We start from the raw sequence: 17,450 nt of genomic DNA, 5'->3' as shown, positions 1-17,450 counted from the left end.
CCCATATCTCCATGCTCGACACAGCCTCTGGGAGGCCCTGGGGGAGACCCCCAAAGCCTCCACCTGAGAACTTTCCAAGCACCTGCCACAGGAAGTGTCTATAAGAACTGGACACTGGAGCTGACGGCAAGGCATTTTCTCTCTTTCACCCTCATCACCCTTGCTTTTGGTGGGGGCAGAGTCAGTGGGGCCTTGGGGCCTTGTACTGTGCTGTGCTCCACAGGTGCCTGCCTACTCTATCAAGAAAAGTCCAGTTTTAGTCACAAAACACACTAGAGGCAGAGGTGTAACGTGGCACATGTTCTGGCAAACACACCAGCCTCCAGAGCCAAGCCCAAGGATGGAGCTGAGAGACCCAGGCCAGAAGAGGGAAGCAGCCTGCTGGGTGGCGATGGACTCTCGAGAGCCTCCTCAAACCTCAGCTCTTCCTCATGGATGCACAGTCCTCCTGCTGACTCCTTCCAGGGTGGGTCTCCAGGATCAACTCTGCCCTGCCCTGAAGTTGAACCACAGGGCTGTTCTGTCACAGAAAGGACCCAGGAATAGTAAGCTGCCTGCCAAGGTAATGTGGCATCTTCCTCCCATTTAAAACTTTCTGCTGGAGAGAAGATAGCCCAGGGCCCTTCCTGGGGGTCCCAGGCCACAGTCCTGCAGCAGGTGCAGAGGAGGACACCAGGCATGCTGCTTGGCAGGGGTGGAGATGGGAGTTTCACAGGTAGGAAAAGGGGACCTGGGAGTCACCCAGCAAGGAGCTGACGACATTGGGCTGTAATGAGCTGCTCCCCGGTGCCCCCTCCTGACAGCAGTGCTCCCAGGGCTGCTGAGGGTCCCAGAGAGCAAGAAGACCTGTTGTCCCATACCGCTCTGGCCCTAGACGCCACCAGAGGAGGCCTGGGCGGGCACTGCACACTCCTGAAAGCATCCGGGATCTCAGCCAGAGTCCGCACCAGAGGAGCGGAAGATCCCGCTACCTGGAGCCCCAGCTTTACCACCCAGGCGCGGCCAGGGCGCAGGACTGAGACCCACGCAGGGCTGCTCCTGGTGTTGAAGGTGGGGCGCACGGATGTTTCCCTAAATAACTTCGAACGTCTTTCTGGTTCCCTAAGAAACCCCAAATGCATTCGTCCCCTGGCCCTCCCATAGCATTAGAAATTCAATCGTCCCGGTCGGTTCCCCTGGGCTCCGCCACCCTCTTCACCTGTCTCCCTCCACCGCCTCCCTCCCTCCTCCCACGACCCCCACGGGCGACCCGGGCCGGGGTCTTGGGCTCCACCTGCTGTCGCTCGAGAAGCGGCACGGGGGATTGGGACGTGGACACTGGTCAGACCCACCGTCAAGGGCGAGTCCTTCAGAATCCCAGCCCGAACCGAGCCTGGAGAGGCCTTTAGGACCGAGGGGGAGCCCTTGCTTCCCGGAGTAGCTACAAATTCCTGTCCCCCCCGCCCTGGCCTCCTCCTGCCCAGTTCCAGACGCGACCCTGGGCCCAGGAGAAGTTGGCGGCTGGGCAGCCTCCTCTCCTATTCCTCCTCTCCCCTCCCGATCCCCCCACCCCCGTCCTCCTCCTGCTCCTCCCGGTCCCTCTCCTCCTCCCGGTTCTCCTCCTTCTCTGTCCCGTCACTCCTCCCGAGCGCGTGTCGCTAGCCTCAGCCCGGAGCTGAGCCCTGCCCCCCCCCCCCACGCCCCGACCGCCCTGATTGCCCGGATCGCTCCCGCCCAGTTCGCTCTGGGGGCGCAGAGAACTCGACCCCGCCCGCCCGGGCTCCCGGGTTCCTGGGCTCCGGGGAGCGCGGGGCGAGCAGGGCGCGGGGCGGGGCGCCCGGGGGAGGAGGAGGAGGGACAGAAAAGGGACGGGGGAGGGGTACAGGAGAGGGAGGGGAGAGGGACCAGAGCGCCGGGAGCCAGAGGAGGCGGGCGCCGCGCCGCTCCCGGCACCGCCACGCACGCTCGCCCTGCCCGAGAGACGCGGGGCAGCCTGGTCGCGGGTCACCTTGTCCCGGAGGTGAGTCCCCTTCCCGAGGTCGGTTGAGGCGGTGGCCGCGAGGGGCGCGGGGGAAGCGGGGAGCTTCCCTGCTCCGCCTTGGGAGCGCGCCGCCCTGGGGGCCCAGAACCCGGAGGGTCCGGCGGTCGCCACGGTGGTGTAGCGCGCGCGGATCCAGAGCCCGTGGGAGGTGCAGGGGCCCGGCTGCGCTCGGTCCCAGCCTCCATCAGAGAAACGGGCCAGGGGCGCACGGCGGGACTTGGTACTCAGGTCTCCGTGTGACCCCGGGAGACCCGTAGCCTGGAAAGCAACAGCCGCCGGGCTGGGAACCTGAGCCACGGAGGACCGGGAGGGAGAAGACCTGAGTTCTCGAGCAAAGGGGTCCAGGAGGCGATGCGAGAGCCCGCGGGGCTGGGGATCTTGGCAGCCCCGGAACCCAGGCCGGGACTCGGAGCCCTCGCCGAGGCTGCCGCGAGCTGTCCGCCGCCTTGCTAGGCTACTGTCTGCAGCCAGGGAGCCGATATGGGAGCAAGCCAAGATGAGGGGAGCTCCCGGTCCAGCCTCGCCCATCTCCCGTGCGCTCTCCAAGGGTCGCCGCGGAGTTGGCGCCCCTTCTCCCAGGGAAGGGGCTCTGGGCTGTGCGCCTCCGGAGATCCCACTGGGTGGGCGCTGCGGAGCCTTCAGAGGGTCGAGGAAAGGATCTACCTGTCGCCCTCATTTCCTGGGGTCCCCGTGCATGCAGAAACCTTGGCGCTTGGCACTCAGGCTCCAGGCGCGAGCAGCCTCCTGCAGCGACAGATGCGCCGCCCCTTGTCGCCGCGAAACTGGGCGCCCGCGCCTTCCCCAGGCCAGTGTTCAGCGCAGCAGATGACAGTGGAGGGTTGGCTAGTTTGGGGGGCGTGGGAAGCTGGCTGCTTTTTCTGGGAGAATCAGGCGGTGGGGCACGAGCGTCCGTATCTGCCGGCCTCCCTCCTGCAGGCTGGCATTAGGTCCCTTAGGTCCCAGCCCAGCGTGAGAGGCTGTTGCGCAGCCCTGCAGCCCTGGGGTGACCGCCTCAAAACAAAGCGAGGGAGCCAACTTTTCCTGCTGAGGAGCCATGGCTGAGCGTAGTTGGTGCAGGGGCAGAGTCTGCAAACAGTCCAGTTGCCACCAGGTCTGTGGGTTCTGGAGAGGACTGGGCACTTCCTGAGGAGTGGCAAGCTGTGGGTTCCCAAGTGCTCTGTCTGTGGATATGCAACCACAGGTCCCAGGCCTGTGGGATGTGAGATTTGGCCTGGCCTGGAGCAGAGGGACGCGCACTGATCAGATGCCATTCCCACCCTCCCCTCCGCCTGCCTAAAAGCAGAGCCTTCATGGTGTTCAATGGAGGGAAAGGGGAGGGAAGCTATTTTTAAACTTTTTATGATGGAAAATTTCGGTGGTGCACAAAGGTAGAGAGAGGAGTGCACTGCACCCTGGCCGGCACCCAGTCACAGCGCAGGATGGAGGAGGCCATGTTTGATGAGCAATCCCAGACCTCCTTCCAAAAATGTCCGGTGAGAGGTGCGGGCTTTGTCAGTAGCCTGACTCAGTCATGCCACGTTCTCTACACAGATCACAGTACCCCTTTGTACCGCACAAACATGTACAGTTAGAGTTTGTCAGTATCCAGTACAATTAATTAATTAAAAACAACAAATTACCTTGATTCCTCACTCCACTGCACACACATCCTCCTGTCTCTCCAGAAGATGACCGCTCGTTTCACTTCCTCTAACCATCAAATGCCTGCTGTTTGTTGCTGTTGTCATTTTGCTGTTTGTCTCTTTCGTGCCAGGAATAGACCCCAAGGCAGCGGCACACAATACTGGGCTACAGAGCTACACCCTAGCCCAGAAATGACCATTGGGAATCATTCCTTTAGAATGTAAGTGATGTTAAAAGTGAAGGCATCCTCACTTTATTTGGAGGTTGAACAGGATTCTATGCTACCTACGGCTTCATGAGGCACAGGAAGGGCTGTGGAAGGAAGAAAGCTGAGTCCAGACCTTAGGCCAGCTGTGGCTCTGAGCAAGGCAGTGGGCTTGGGGTTGTGTGAGGCTCCAGCTGAGCCTGCTAAGCCAAACAACTTTTCTTCTTGGTGAAAACTTTAACACTCAGTTCACAGATCATGAGCAATTCCTTCCACTTTTAGTTAGCATTGACACAGAAGAGCTGCCCTGGACTTTACTGGTTCTCATTAGCTTTACTTCTTGAGCTGTTATTATTAAAGAGCATGGAGAGAGATTTCCTCCTGCAAGTGCTATTCTGAGGCCTGGGCAGAGCACTGCAATCTCACTTACTAATTAGGAACCCTCGAGTCATCACACAGGACATCCTGATAGGCCTTCTGCTTGCTAGGGCTTAGCCTCCAGTGTGGCTTCTGCTAGCTGGACAGGCATGTGGTGCATGGGTGAGGCCACCAGAGGCCAAGGGAAGGGGCATCCTCCCCACAGGGCTCTTCCCATCCTGTACACACCTCTGCAACTGCCTTTAGACAAAAGCTGTGCCTCCAGATTGTCAGTGGCAGCTGATATTTGAATGGCTTTGTGGAATGCACTGTTGAAACACACTTTGTCAACCTGGCAAATGTTTAACCTCTTGTGGGCAGATGGTTATGACCCCCCTCTCACTTGAATAAAACCTTGGTCTTTGTGACCAGCACAGCCCTGTGCCCCTCGCTCTGGCCTCTACAGAGCCCTATGCCTATTGGAAAATAAAGATTCCTGGGGATAGTAGGATGCCTGTGCCCCACAGTTTGAACAGACATTGCATTGTGTTCACAGGGTTCTTTGAAGGAGTAAAGGTGGCAGGTTTAAAGGATGAAGGGTTCATTTGTGGGCCTCAGCAAACAGGGTGACAGCAAAGCAACCCATGGCTTCAGAGTACCATCACACAAGGCCACTCTGTAGGAATGCCCAAGTCTAAGAAGCTCTTGGGTCATGGCTGTCGACCTAGCCTCACTGTGCAGGGGACATTGTGCCAAGATGTTAAAAAAGCAAAAGTATTCACATTAAAGGTCAGCAAGCAGTTTCTACCCACATCACCAGGATTGGAGTGATGGCAGTAATAGCAGTTGGCTTTACATGTGATCCTTCATCATTACCTGTGCAAGATCCTTGAACATATCAAACTGTCACTGAGAGTTTGCACATGTGTATTTCAGAGAATCTCCAGGACTGAGGACTCAGCCCAGGCTGCAGCCCATTCTGGCCACCATTGTATGGAGAGGCAGATGGTGTGCTAGGTGCAGCTGGCAGGGGACACACACTTCTGCCCTTGTGCCCTGTGGGACTTTCTGGAATACCTGTGAGATGAGATGATTCTGGATTCAGTCTCTGGCCTCTCTTGTTAGTCGTTGGAATAATCTTAGACAAATCTGAACTTTTTTGAGATCTATTCTTTCCAACTATGTTGTCTCCAGACTTTAAAAACAAGTTACTTCAGGCTGTCATCATTGGCTAAAGGATGGAGGACATATTAGTGTCTTCACTGGAGGTCTCTGTGGCTCATGTTTGTGTCATATGGCTTCCTGAGGAGGTAGGAGGGCCCCAGGTCCTGCCTTGTGGCCCTGGTCCCACAGCACCACTTGTTCACACTCGTGGGGGGGGGCATGCCCGCCCCTGCACTGCAGGTATGCAAGTGCTCTGAGCAGACCTGCCTGCAGAGGACTTACAGAGGCCAGCAGGAGAGGGTGTGAGCCACAGATTTTGAGGTGTACCTCTAATGCAACTACATTTAGATTCATATTATATTATAAATGTTACAGGATGCAGTCTGAGGTCAAATATTTTAAGATGCATTTTAACAAACTGCCACCACCAAGTATAATCAGTGATGGCCTCGGCTACATTGTGTGGCTCACACAGTCTAAATCACTTACACTACTGCATGAGAAATAATCTGTCTGTTAAATTACTGCAAATGAAGTAAAAATAAAATCAGATGCTAAAGGACAACAACTAATGAGTGTTAGGACTGGAAATAACTGTAAGAAGCAAAAATACCATAACCAGAAAAAACTACATATGTAGAAAAGGATAAAACAAAAGTTGCTTCTGAAAATACAAGCCAGGAGGCAACTTTGGGTATTTTCTTGCATTAAAAGGATTTATCTAGGAGTTCAATGAGCATCACTGCAGAGAGGTGGAGAGGTGGAGATTTTGATATTGAAGTTTAATCAATGGTCAGCATGAAAACATGTTGCTGTTTGGTGCCTAAGTGATCCTCAGTCACCCTAGCCTGCTTAGGGGACATGAGGACCAGAGAGAGCTCTGTCATTGTGAAGTGGTCTTTCCAAAGGCTTGCTGCTTGTGTTCCCCTCTGAACAGTTCCTCCATCTCCAGCAAATCTGGCTGACCTTGTTGAACACAACTTTCACACACATCTCCAATGGTCCCTTCTTCGCTCTTTCTAGACAGTTAAAACCACGACTGTTCATTCCTTCAACTTTAAAGGTATTTCTGAAAGTGAGATGTGATGCTCTCACCTGACAGCAGGCATTTGGGACTCAAGTCTCCTGCCTCCTTAGGGAAGCAACAGAAAAATGAAATGTATCACAGGTACTCATCCACCATGGTCCAATTTGCACTTCTAGCTCAATCCCATGATTTTAGCTCTGTGTCATGGTGAAGGCCTCAGCAGGGACAGGTTTGAAATCAGAAGGTTTGTATCTGAAGATGGCAGTGGGATTTGGAAACTCTGTGGCCACACTGAGGGGCCCACAGGTGTGAACTCTGCAGACCCAGAGGGTCCCTAGCTCATCGGGTGACCAATTTGTACCATCCCACTGTGTAGGGTCTACAAATGTATTCACTAAAACAGCATTTTTGTGTGCTGCTAGGTTCAGAGCTCAGGGTCTCATACATTCTGCGCACACACACACACACACACACACACACACACACACACACACACAAACCATCAGAGAGCTGCACCCCAGCCCTGACACACATTCGTGTCTCTGCCAGAATGCATATCCACAGTCTCAACCTCAGCCCATGACCCCATGTCTCTGTCCTCAGAGTCCATCATAGGACAAAGGTCACTCACCTGCCCCAGGTCACCCACAGGAGCTCCTCTGGGTGCCTGATGACAGGAGAGGCTGCCCTGGGCTGTCTTGCTGCCCTGGACTGGTCTTGGTGTGGTGCTTCCAGCGTCTCTTTCCTGTACCTGGCCCCATCCTGGTTTTCCTCTCCTCACACAGAACCAAGATATATGTGCACCATCTCTAAGGTTCTTCTCTTGCTCATTGCACCCAGGGACAGGGCCCACTCACTAAGTACCTGATGCAGCACAGTTCTCTAAATTCCCTGTGCAGTGGGGTTTAGTTACAAGCTCATTCTTAGTAAACAGAAATCATCCATTCTGCTATTTATAAGTTTTTTCTCTGTGTCTTATCTCTCCCTGATCTTACAATCCTGTGGATGTGAGGGTCTCACCACTTCACAGGGCAGCAGGTCCACCCCTCACTGGGTTCAGAACCACAATGTTGGGCTCTCAGGCTCTGGGCTCAGTGAGGGCCTGTGGCCTGCAGCACTGCTGTCCCAAGGAGCAGCTCAGACACCACAGGCCATTCCTGCCCTGCCCCTCAGTCCTCAGCCACCCAACTCTACATGTCCAGGTCCAGACACATCCTTGGCATGACCACCAACCTGAGTGCTCAGTGTTGGTGCATCCCCTGAGAGCAGGAGCCTGGGATGTCTGTCTGTTCCTGAACCACAGAAAGAACATGGGTTTACTGACTCCTGAGGTGCAGAGACCCTTTCTTACCATAGACCTTGCGTTGTGATTGCCAGGAACCTTCCAGGAAATGCACACCTCAAACTCTCAGGCTTCCTCTGGATGCCAGCAGCCACCCAATTGGTGGGCATCAGAGCCACCAGGGTAGACGGGGGTCAGCTCAGGGCTACAAAGCCGCCTGTCTGGGCACCAGGCCCTCACCCCACATCTCCCTGTGGGGCACTGCCTGGCTTCAGGAGCTCGAGCTCCATGGCTGAGGCTCCGTTCTGGAGGTAGTATGGTCTCCTACCTCTACTGCTGGCCTTTTGCTCCCCCAACTGTAGCACAACTGCCTCCCACTGGCCTCTCTCAGGACCTGTCCCTGTGGACCTGTCCCTGTAGGGCTCCACAAGGCCAGACCCCCAAACAGGGTAGCCAAGAGCTTCCTGGGGCCCCTGATCCAATGGCTGAGCTGTGACCTGCAAGACTTGCCTGCACCCCTTCATAAGGTCCCCCAGCTACAGCAAGACCCCACAGAGGAGCCTGGTGACTTCAGATAGAAATCCAAGTTCCACAAGCTGCTGTGGGGTGGGGGACTCGCCCTCTGCCTTTTCCTCAGCCAGCATTGGCCTGGGGAGATCATGCAGGGAAGGGGCAACCAGCTGCTCCTCGCCTGTGGCTGTGTGGTCCTGGCTGTCAGCCACGTGTCACTTCAAGCACCCAGAAGCTCCTTATGTGTCCTCCCAGCAATCGGAGAGCTTCCCGGGCACTGTGCTGGCTGGAAGTTCTGCCTCTGCCCCTGGCCCATAGGCTCCATACCCCAAACTGGGGCTTTGGCCCCTGGGCTCCTGTTTGAGTCTCCAGGAGGAGAGAGCAGTATTACCTCTGTCAGGGTTAGCCTCCAACTCCCCGAAGCACCTGTCTGGATGAGGGCCCAGGGACCCCTGGGCACAGGCCTGTGTACTGAGGGCTCAGGGCCAGCAGCATCCAGGATATGGTGCTGGCTTTTTCGGGGGTAGGGAGGTACAGGTCCTAGACCAAGGCTGTCTGGCAGAGACAGGAAGCAGGGACGTGTGCCTGGGCATTGCACAGAGGCCACACTGGGTGCTGCAGGGCAGGGCAGGGAGGACACAGGAGTGGAGACACCCATCATTCAGTGGAGCTGGGGCCTCACAGGGCCCAAAGGGCCCAGGCAGAGCCCAGTGCTGGCCAGTGTGGGGCCTCCATCACCAGTACTTCTTCAAGGCTGACGATGTTCCGACTCCAGATGTCCCTGACCCTGTTTGGACCTGAGACCCAGACGTGGCTTTCTAGGCTCCCTGACCTTAGGGTTTGGATCTGAGGGGCCGGATGGAGTTGAAGTCCACACTGTGAGCAGCAGACCCCATTTCCAGGTGGACACACCCAAGTCTGCTCCTCACATTTTTTTTTCCTTAACAAAGGCTTTCTAGTTTATTCTGTCCACAGGTCTCATTTGCTTAGAGACCCTCTAAAGTCATGAACTTCTTCAGACAGCTTAGACAATCTTCATCACCAGTAATTGTCCACCACTCAGAGTTAACTATTTCATCCTGGACCACTTAAAGGTAGATTGAAAGTAGCAGCTTTGCCTGTTTTCCTGGCTGACAGGGACCCTCCTTGCTGGAACAGCAGTGCCTGGGCAGGGATGTGCCCAGTGGGCAAGGGGAGCTAGAATTCTGCTGCACTGGGATCCCTAGGCATGCTCTTGGGACAACCCCACTTTACACTTGGCTCCACCAGAGACCAGGAGGGGCATCCAGCCTGCCATGGAGCCAGAGAGGGCATGGAAGGCAAAGCTCCATCTCAAGGCTTTCCTGTTGGCTCTTTGTGAAGTTCATGTTTCCTCACCTGCTCAGTTTTCCTCACCTGCCATGCTCAGTTGCTCAGTTTTTGGGCAGTGCCCTAGCCCAGCACTATGTTCCAGATGATTCCGCATCCTTGAGGTAGCTGCACAGACACACAATGCACAGTTCCACTCCACAGGGAGCCCCAAGTAGAGCAGGAGCAATGAGACCATTTCTACCTGGGGTGGCTTACTCAAAGGACAGTGCCATGCAGTCCAACAGCTGTCCCTGGTGAGGGCTAGGTGGGAGTCATGCAGCTGAGGGGCCAGGAGAGCAGACTTGCTAGCCCCAGGCATTTAGAACAAACTGGATATAGACTCCCCAGGACACCAAGCAGTTTGCTCCTGTCTTGCTCTCCTCATGAGGCTTTTCCCAGAAGGTGAAAATGCTGCTCTCCATGGACGCCACCTGGAAAGACTGGTCTCCCTGGAATTTGTGTTCAAAGCCTGTGTATTTCAGAAATATCTGTCCACTGCTGACATTTCTCCTTAAGCCAGTGCCTTTGAGAGTTCAAAGCAAGAATGAGTCCACTTGCCCCAGCCCCAAGGCCTCTGCTCCCCAACCCCAGGGTCTGGCTAAGTTCCCACACTCTTCTCAGGCCAGCCAGGGCACCTGATCCTCCACCCATGCCTGTTCCCACTCCAAGAGCCATCCCCACTGTGCTGCCCTCAGGTCCTGATACTGGCTGTACATGACAGATGTTCCTCAGCGTAGATAGGGTTGCATTCTAATGAACCCAGAAGTCAAAGTGCACCCCGTGTGCCTGACCTCCGGACACCCCCACTTAGCACAGCACACTGCAGAGCTGAGGTTGTTCCCTACTCATCATAGGAGAGCTGCAGTCCCCGCCTGGCCCAGCTGGATCTAAGCCAGAGACCCGTGGCCATGACAGGTTCAGCCAACCTGCTGCATCAGGGTTCCTGGGGTCATTCTTGCGTGTCCTCTGGCCCCTGAAAACAATGGCAGAAATCCACCCCAGAAAACTCACACTGCCAACTCTCACCTTCTCCCCACCCCTAGATTTACCTGGGGTCCCCTCCCCTAATGTCTTGTCCACCATCACCCCTGCACAGACCCCCATCTCCTGTCTGGCCAGCTGAGTAACTGAGGGTGAGGCTCCCTGCCTGCTGCCCTGGGCTTCTTGCCCCTGGACCCTGGAACTGCCCAGGAGCACATCTGTCCTCACGGCCCTTATCAGGCCCCTCACTCTACAGTGACATGGGACATTTCGGGAGGACACTAGGCTATGGAAAATGTCCCTATCCAACCTCATCTCTACTTCCTTACATTGCCAGAATAATGGACTTCTCCTGCCCATAGCATGCACACACACACAGGTGTGCAAACATGTGCATGTGCACACAGGTGTGCAAACTGTGTTCTCTCACACACACACCCAGCCTTGGTTGGCTGTCCCCCTGCTGACTCCTTCATAATTCAACTTGGCCATCACTGCTGCCAACCTGGCCCTCTCTTGAGTAGAGCACCTACCAGCCTCCCTGGCCTCCCCAATGCCCAAGCCCTACACGGCCCCAACAGAACAATCCAAGCAGGATACACATAGAAATTGCTTTGGCAAGAAGCGTGCAAGAGTCATGCAAAGTGAGCCAGACAAATCTTCTCATGGAATAAGAAAATCTTGAATAAAGGGAGAGGAGCACTGTGTTTCTAGATAGGATAGTGACAAGATCTTGTTGTTCTCTCACAGTAATTTACAGGATTGAGGCCCTGTAAACAGATGTCAGTGTTACATTGTCTTTGGAGCTTGGCAGCATTATTCAAAAGTTTGTAAAAGAATAATCCAGCTACAGTGCTCAACATTGCTCTGAATGAAGAATTGTCCTACCAGATAATACCAACTGGCAACCTTTCATTAATCGCCTTGCATCCCTTAGAGTGGCTACTATTAAAAAAAAAAAAGGGAAGACATAGAAAAAGTAGGAACGAACAGGTGTTGGTGAGGAGGTGAGCACAGCTCCTGTGGAAGATGGTATGAAGTGCTCAGAAAATTAAACAGTATTTTCATAAAGCCCAGCAGCCCCACCTCAGGGCAGGGGTCCAAGAGTTGGACGCTGTTTGCCTTTCCATGTGGATAGCAGCTTTGATCACGACAGATAACATGTAGAAGCCATCCGCAGATGAACGTGTAAGTGATTGTGATCAGTTCCACAGAATGGAATATTATTCAGCCTTAAGAAAGCAGGAAGTCCTGATGAAAGTTATGACATGGACAAGACAAGAGACATTGTGCTGAATGAAGTAGCCAGTCACCGAGAGACAGATGCCACATGGTTCCACTGACATGGGGGACTTAGAGTGGCCAGAATCATGGAGAAGAAAGTGGAATGCTAATGGCCATGAACCAGCAGCAGGGAATAGGGAGCCACTGTTCAAGACTTCCCTTGGCCACTGCCCCTGGGGGAAGTCCCTCCAGCCCTGCAGAGGACCAAAAGAAGGGTGGAACAGAGGGCACAAGTAAAGGTCAGAGGTCAGAAAGGCCTCAGGTACCTGGGTGCGGGACTTAGGGTGGCTCCAGCCTCAGCCTGCACAATGATGTTCATGTGAATCTAATTCACTCTGGGTCCTGGCCACCTGGCGCTGCGCTTGATGGTCCCACACATACAATGTGGACACTGTGAGTTGGGAATTGACAGGGCCTCTGGGTTTCAGCTCTGGTCTCTCCTTAAGCACCATCACAGGGCATCTGGGGGTGCTGGGGCCCCTGAGGGCTGCCCAGTGACCTCAAGTTGGGGGCCCTAAATGACAGCTCAGGGCTCCCGCTCAAGTGTTCTAGCAAGAGACAAACACTGCATGAACTTTTCTGACTCTACCTCAGGAGTCTCCTGATGTGGCTGCTCCAGTGTCCTGAGCCACCTAGACTGAAGCAAGGGCAGACAACCTGCCTTTCCTGTCTTTCCTGGATGTGTGGAGGCCATAATGTGAGCCAGGTGTGGGACAGTGGGATGGGAAATATCATAGTCAATCTCACTTTAGAAAGTAAGATTAAAACAAACCCCAGAAAGAAAACACTCCAATTCCTCACTCCAGACATGCCAGACTTCAGATCACAAATCCATGGGGGGTATGACCCCTTCTCACCAGAAAACTGTAGGGTCTGTTTCTCACAGATGCCTTTCCCCTCTTCTGACAGTGATTTCCCACTGTCAGCATGAACTCAGCATGCTGAGTGTGTGTAGAAAGTGTGTCCCAAAGCATGGTGCTACCCTGGGTCCTGAAGTCAGAGCCCAGCGGCCATGAGTCTCTGGTGCCAGGGCTGTGCACTGGGTAGCAAGTTTGGCAGAGGGAAGTCTGCGCTGTGGGGGATCTAACTTCCCAGGTTTTGTTCAGCTTCTTCTCTCATGTGAAATAGTGGAAAGGACTGGGAGAGGTTGGAGGTTTCAGCTCCTCATGGGTCAAAGCTAACTGGATCCAGGGCTTTTGCCAATTCCCTTCCTTCCCCACTGTTCCTTCCTTGGCCCCAGTGACATCTCCTTTAAAGGAGGAGCCCTGGAAGCAAGTGTGCATGAACAGGGCAGGTCAGATACAGTGCCACAAAGATATCAGCAAAGCACAGGCACAGCTAGCTGAGTTCCCAAGTTGAACAGTAGGGCCCCTTCTCCCACCTGACCTGAGCATGGCAGGAAGTACTGATTGTTTTCTGGCTTCCAGATGGCTGCTATTGCCCTAGACATCACATCTGAGGTCAAAGCAAGAATTGAGGAAGGTAGGCAACTTTGTCTCAGAGCTGGATCTTGTGGCTGCCCTTGGTGATGAAGCAGGATGGAGTAAGGATGAGGATTTAACTTTTCCAGCCTCAGGTGAAAGCCACAGAACCCCCCCCCCAGGCATGAGGATCACCCCTCCCCCAGGGTGCAGCTTGCAGGGGCTGCAGATTGAAGTGCAGGGGATGTCAGCCAAGGGCTCCTTGAGATGGCTGGACCTGACCCTGTGTGGCACTGCTGAGCAGTGAAACTTTAAGGGGTGGCCCCAGCGAGCAGCAGAGATCATGAGGTCGCCAGCCACAGGGTCAGAGTATGGGTCTCACAGGACGCTTCCCAGAGAATGGGTGGTGAGTAAGAAGAGCCTGCCTGGCCCCTGCCTGCTCCCAGCTGCTCCTTGGCCAGGGGGTCTGTTCCTGTTTGTGATCTCCAACCAGAGGCCAGAGGCACCAGTGCAATGACCGCAGTCCCCAAACTATAGATTAAATGAACTTCCTTTCCCCAGACAGTACCCATCCTCAATTACCTTGTTACTGTGACAGAAAACACAGGAGACCCACAAACTGTGAGGATAGAGAGTTGCGTCACTGATATCCAAGCAGTAGGGGGCTCAGGGTAGCTTCTTGCGCACCTGTAAGGTGAGGTCCCTAAACCTAATCCACAGGCCACACTCCTATAAGGAGGGGTCCCAGGCTTAAGGCACAGGGCACAACCCTGAGGGCTCCAGACCTGCTACTCAACACATCTGGGTTGGGCCTCATAATCTGGGTTTCCAACATGTGCCAGGTGTGACAGTGCTGCTGACCACAGCCTCCTCTGAACATCCAGGAACCACAGGGCAGAGGTGGTGAGTGAGAGATCTCACCTGGCCCTGTTGGCAAGGACCAGCAGGTGGCTATGTGGGGACCTTGTCCCTGGCAGGTGCCAGGAGGTAGAAACTCCCAGGTAGAGACAGGCACAGCTTATGGGCTGTTCTGTGTGGTTTTACTTGCCATGGTTAATTTACATAATCTGGATTTGGGGTCAAGAAATATAATATGCTCCCAGAGGAAGTGGCTTCTGGGCCACCATCCATGCCGCCACTCCCAGCACAAAGGAAGGGGCATCTGAGCTGCCGTCCCACCGCTCCCAGCTTACAGGAAGGGGCTTCCAGGCTGCCATCCATCTCGCCTTTCCTGGCCCAGAGGAAGGGGCTTCTGAGCCACTGTCCCACATCTCCCAGCTCAGAGGAGGTGAGCCACAAGGGTGCCAACAGCAACCTCACACACACCAGGTCGAAATGAGAAGACACATAAGTAAGTCTCAAAATCAGACTTCCAGATCACCCACAGCAACCCCAAAGGGCAATGAGATGGAACACTCTTATACTCAACTACCTGGACCCACTGAACTGGCAACAAAAGAGGATCTGGAAAACATGAAGTTAGAAATAATTTCTCAGATAACAACAGAGATTGTGCTCATAATGCAAGACATGATTAATAAATCTAGAGAAGAGCTAAGGAACATGATGGAATCCCAACATAGGACACAAATGGAATCCATAAAACAGGTGCAAATAGATTTGCAGGAGATGAAAAACTCCATTGAAAGTCTACGCAGCAGAATGAGCCAATGTGAGGACAAAATTAAAGATATAGAACATAAGATTGCAATTAGTGACCAGGAAAAGAAAAATTGCTTCAAAATTGTAAGGGAACATGAGAAATCAATCCAGCAGCTGCTAGACAATGCAAAGAAGAATAACATAAGACTGATTGGAGTCAAAGAATAAACAGGAAAGAGTGCAGACAACATAAAAAAACTATTCACAGAAATAATGGCAGAAAACTTCCCAAGCAGGGGAAAAGAACTTAACATACAGATAAGTGAGGCATATAGGACTCCAAATAGCCTTGATCAAAAAAAAAATCTACACATAGGCATATAATTGTTAAGATTCCAGAAACCGAATAGGAGAACAAAGTTCTACAAGCAGTTAGAGAAAAGAAACAAATCACATACAAAGGAAAGCCCATCAGAATCACAGCAGACTTCTCAACACAAACCATCAAGGCAAGAAGAGCTTGGAGTGACATATTCCAAGCCCTAAAAGAAAACAGTCTCCAACTCAGATTGATGTACCCTGCAAAACTATCTTTCAAAATGGATGGAGAAATAAGATACTTTCATGACAAAGAGCACCTTAGGAACTTTGTGAATACCAAACCAACACTCCAAAAAATTTTAGACAATATGCTAGGAACAGACAATGAGAATCACAACCCCAGGAAGCAAAGCAGAATGAATCCATCTGGCACGACAAGAAATTAAATGTAAAGGGGGAGAACCCAACAAAAAGAAAAAGTCATGGCAATGACAAGTCAATACGTTTCAGTTATAACCATCAATGTTAATGGTCTCAATTCACCAATCAAAAGAAATAGACTGGCAGAATGGGTCAAGAAGCAAAATCCAACAATATGCTGCATATAAGAAACACACTTCATTCAAAAGGAAACTCATAGACTGAAAGTTAAAGGGTGGAAAACAATGCTCCATGTGACGGGAATCCCCAAAAAAGCAGGAGTAGCCATCTTCTTTGCAGATCAAGTAGATTTCAAACCAGCACTGATTAAGAGAGACGAAGAAGGACACTACATCCTTGTAAAGCGAACAACCCAGCAGGAAGAGATGACAATCATAAACATCTATGCACCAAACACTAGTGCACCCAACTATATAAAACAAATATTAACGGACATGAAAAGTAATATTTGCACTAATACAGTTGTAGTGGGGTACCTCAATACCCCACTGTCACAAATAGATAGGTCAACTAGACTAAAAATAAGGAATGAAATACTAGAACTCAATCAAACTCTTGAACAAATGAACTTAACAGATGTTTACAGTCTTCCACCCCACAAAATCAGAATACACATTCTTCTCAGCTACACATGGGTCATTCTCAAAAATAGACCACACACTCATGCATAGAACATGTTTAAGTAAGTGCAAAGGAATTGAAGTTATCCCCTGTATATTATCAGACCATAGTGTGATGAAATTGGAGATCCATAGCAAAAGAAACTCAAAAAATTTCATAAACATGTGGAAATTGAACAACACACTTCTGAATAACCAATGGGTCACAGAGGAAATTAAAGAAGAAATCAGACAGTTCCTTCAATTAAATGACAATGACAATACAACATATGGGAATCTATGGGACACAATGAAAGCAGTCTTAGGAGGGAAATTCATAGCAGTGAATACGCATATTAGGAAAACAGAATGAGCCCAATTAAACAACCTGATGCTGAACCTCAAGCTTCTAGAAAGAGAAGAGCAGGACAAACCAAAAGCTCATACAAGGGAAGAAATTATAAAGATCAGAGGAGAAATCAATGCAATGGAGACTAAGAAAATGATACAAAAAATCAATGAAGCCAAGAGTTGGTTCTTCAAAAGAATCAACAAAATTGACAAACCTTTAGTCAACCTTATAAGAAAAAAGAAAGAAAAAGCCCAAACCCATGAAATTAGGATTGAAAAGGGTAAAGTTACAACAGACCCAGCAGAAATACAGAGGATCATCAATACCTACTTCCAGAAACTATATGCCAATAAGATGGAAAACACAGAAGAAATGGACAGATTCCTAGATACATATGAATTACCAAAGTTGAACGAAGAAGACCTAAAAATTCAGAACAACCCAATATCAAGCAATGAAATTGAAAATGTAATTAAAAACTTATCAACTAAGATAAGCCCAGGCCCTGATGGCTTCACTGCTGAATTCAACAAGACATTTAGAGAGGAACTACGGCTACTCCTGTTTAAACTCTTCAATGAAATTGAAAGGGAAGCAATACTCCCAAATTCCTTCCTGGAAGAAAGCATTGCCTTGATCCCCAAAGCAGAGAGAGACCTAACCAAAAAGGAGAACTAAAGGCCAATCTCACTAATGAACATCAATGCAAAAATCCTTAATAAGATACTGGCAAATAGAATGCAGAAGATCATCAAGAAGATCATACACCCTGACCAAGTGGGATTCATCCCAGGAATGCAGGGATGTTTCAACATATGCAAATCAATCAATGTAATACGCTATATCAATAGAGCCAAGGACAAAAGCCATATGATTATTTCCATAGATGC

At 51.8% G+C, this 17,450-nt stretch overlaps 1 protein-coding gene across 3 annotated transcripts in view; it reads left to right on the top strand.

Annotated features, from left to right (window-relative positions):
* Positions 1-1,672: 1,672 nt before the first annotated feature.
* The window catches only part of Syndig1 (synapse differentiation inducing 1), a 138,275-nt gene continuing 122,497 nt past the window's right edge, over positions 1,673-17,450 (top strand). For 2 of the 3 annotated variants that reach the window (XM_087188618.1, XM_087188619.1), the window contains exon 1: positions 1,874-1,999. The gene's annotated coding sequence lies outside the window, so the exon portion shown is untranslated. Of the gene's footprint in view, positions 2,000-17,450 lie in introns of all 3 variants that reach the window. The other variant, XM_004874782.3, reaches the window with a different exon arrangement.

Source organism: Heterocephalus glaber, unplaced genomic scaffold, assembly GCF_053883595.1.
Source record: "Heterocephalus glaber isolate CG9 unplaced genomic scaffold, H.glaber_assembly_v1.0 deba00001532, whole genome shotgun sequence".
In the NCBI taxonomy this organism is placed as follows: Eukaryota; Metazoa; Chordata; class Mammalia; order Rodentia; family Bathyergidae; genus Heterocephalus; species Heterocephalus glaber.
The sequence above is the reverse complement of the archived record's forward strand: the minus strand, read 5'-3'. Positions and strand labels throughout refer to the sequence as shown.